Source organism: Etheostoma spectabile, chromosome 8 (genome assembly GCF_008692095.1).
Source record: "Etheostoma spectabile isolate EspeVRDwgs_2016 chromosome 8, UIUC_Espe_1.0, whole genome shotgun sequence".
Taxonomy (NCBI): domain Eukaryota; kingdom Metazoa; phylum Chordata; class Actinopteri; order Perciformes; family Percidae; genus Etheostoma; species Etheostoma spectabile.
The window spans coordinates 19007703-19010620 of record NC_045740.1 but is presented as its reverse complement, the minus strand read 5'-3'; the positions used below and the strand labels follow the sequence as shown (position 1 = coordinate 19010620).

The window sequence follows — 2918 nt, the reverse complement described above, 5'->3', positions numbered from 1 at the left end:
TAAATGCATAAAATGTCATAGTATAGCATGTCGAAAAAAACGTCACTAGTATAGTATGTCGAAAAAATCGATAAAGTCATAGTATTAGTATGTCGAATAATCATAAAAAAGTCATAGTATAGTATGTCAAATAAATCATAAAATGTTCTGTATATCGAAAAAAAGTCATAGTATGAATATGTCAAAAAAAACGTCATAGTGTAGTATAGTCGATAAACATAAAAGTCATAGTATAGCATGTAAAAACAAGTAAGTAGCGTTCGAAAAAAATCATAAAAAAGTCATAGTATTATGTCGAAAAAACGTTCATAGTATTGTATGTTGAAGAAAATCTATAAAAAGTCATAGAATAATGATGCAAAAAATCAGTCATAGTATAGCATGTTGAAAAAAACGTTATAGTATGTCGAAATAAATCATGGTATTATGTTGATAAATCATAAAAAGTCATAGAATAATATGTCGAAAAAATCAGTCATAGTATTGTATGTCGAAAAATTCATAAAAAGCCATAGAATAATATGTCGAAAAAATCAGTCATAGTATACATGTCGGAAAAAAAAACGTCGTAGTATAGCATGTTGAAAAAGATCATGTATTGTATTTCGAAAAAAATCCATATAAAGTCATAGTATAGTATGTCGAAAAAAAATGTCATAGTATATAGTATTCCAAAAATCATATAAGTCAAGTATAGTATGTCAAATAATCATAAATGTCATAGTATATCGAAAAAGTCATAGTATGTATGCGAATAAATCATAAAAATTCATAGTATTGTATGTTGAGAGAAATCATAAAAAGTCATAGAAATATGTCAAAAAAATCAGTCTAGTAGAATATGTCGAAAAAAAAAACGTAGTATAAGTATGTTTAAAAAAGTCAGGTATAGTATGTAAAAAAAACGTCATATGTATTGTATTTCGAAAAAATCATAAAAAGTCATAGTATAGTATGTCGAATAAATCATAAAAACGTCATAGTATAGTATGTCAAAATAAATCCATGGTACAGTATGTCGATAAATCATAAAAGAGTCGTAGTATAATATGTCGAAAAAAAAGTCATGGTATAGTATGTCAAAAAAATCATAAAAAAGTCATAGTATTATGTCGAAAAAAACGTCATAGTATTGTACGTCGAAAAAAAACGTCGTAGTATAGCATGTTGAAAAAAGTCATAGTATAGTATGTCGAATAAATCATAAAAACGTCATAGTATAGTATTTGTAAAAAAAAAAGTAAAAAATAGTATAGCGTGTCGAAAAAAATCATAAAAAAGTCTAGTATATGTCGAAAAAAATGTCATAGTATTGTATGTGAAGAATCATAAAAAAGTCATAGAATAATATGTCAAAAAAAATCAGTCATAGTATATATGTCGAAAAAAAACGTCATAGTATAGTATGTCGAATAAATCATAAAAATGTCTAGTATAATCTCAAAAAAATCGTCAATATAATATGTCAAAAAAACGTAGTATAGTATGTTGAAAAAGGTCAGTAAGTATAAAAAACGTCATAGTATTTATTCGAAAAAAAATCAAAAAAAAGTCTGTATAGTATGTGTAAAAAACGTCATAGTAAGTATTCGAATAATCATAAAACGTCATAGTATAGTATGTCAAATAAATCCATGGTACAGTATGTCGATAAATCATAAAAGATCATAGAATAGTATGTCGAAAAAAAAATCATGGTATAGTATGTCAAAAAATCATAAAAAAGTCATAGTATTATGTCGAAAAAAACGTTATAGTATTGTACGTCGAAAAAAAACGTCGTAGTATAGCATGTTGAAAAAGTCATAGTATAGTATGTCGAATAAATCATAAAAACGTCATAGTATAGTATGTTGAAAAAAGTCATAGTAAAGTATGTCGAATAAATCATAAAAACGTCATAGTATAGTATGTAAAAAAAAGTAATAGTATAGCGTGTCGAAAAAAATCATAAAAAAGTCATAGTATTATGTCGAAAAAAATGTCATAGTATTGTATGTTGAAGAAATCATAAAAAAGTCATAGAATAATATGTCAAAAAAATCAGTCATAGTATAATATGTCGAAAAAAAACGTCATAGTATTGTATTTCGAAAAAAATCATAAAAAAGTCATAGTATAGTATGTCGAAAAAAATGTCATAGTATATAGTATGTCCAAAAATCATATAAAAGTCATAGTATAGTATGTCGAATAAATCATAAAAAAGTCATAGTATAGTATGTCGAATAAATCCATGGTATAGTAGTCAAAAAAATCATAAAAATAGTCATAGTATTATGTCAAAAACGTATAGTATATAGTCGAAAAATTCATAAAAAGTCATAGTATAATATGTCGAAAAAAACTCTAGATATAGCATGTTGAAAAAAGTCATGGTATAGTATGTAAAAAAAAGTAATAGTATAGCGTGTCGAAAAAAATCATAAAAAAGTCATAGTATTATGTCGAAAAAAACATCATAGTATTGTATGTTGAAGAAATCATATAAAAGTCATAGAATAATATGTCGAAAAAATCAGTCATAGTATAGCATGTCGAAAAAAAACGTAGTATAGTATGTTGAAAAAAGTCATGATATAGCATGTAAAAAAAACGTCATAGTATTGTATTTCGAAAAAAATCATTAAAAAGTCATAGTATAGTACGTCGAAAAAAATGTCATAATATATAGTAGTCCAAAAATCATATAAAATCATAGTATATCAAAAATCATAGTATAGTATGGTCGAAAAAAACGTCATAGTATAGTGTGGTTTTTTCCGACATGTTATACTATGACTGATTTTTTCGACATATTATTCTATGACTTTTTATGAATTTTTCGACATACTATACTATGACGTTTTTTTTCGACATAATACTATGACTGATTTTTTCGACATATTATTCTATGACTTTTTTATGATTTCTTCAAC

At 24.9% G+C, this 2918-nt stretch overlaps 1 protein-coding gene across 8 annotated transcripts in view; it reads left to right on the top strand.

Moving 5' to 3' along the window:
• Window positions 1-2918, top strand: part of ptprz1a (protein tyrosine phosphatase receptor type Z1a) — a 168935-nt gene that overhangs the window by 157547 nt on the left and 8470 nt on the right. The window lies entirely within an intron of this gene.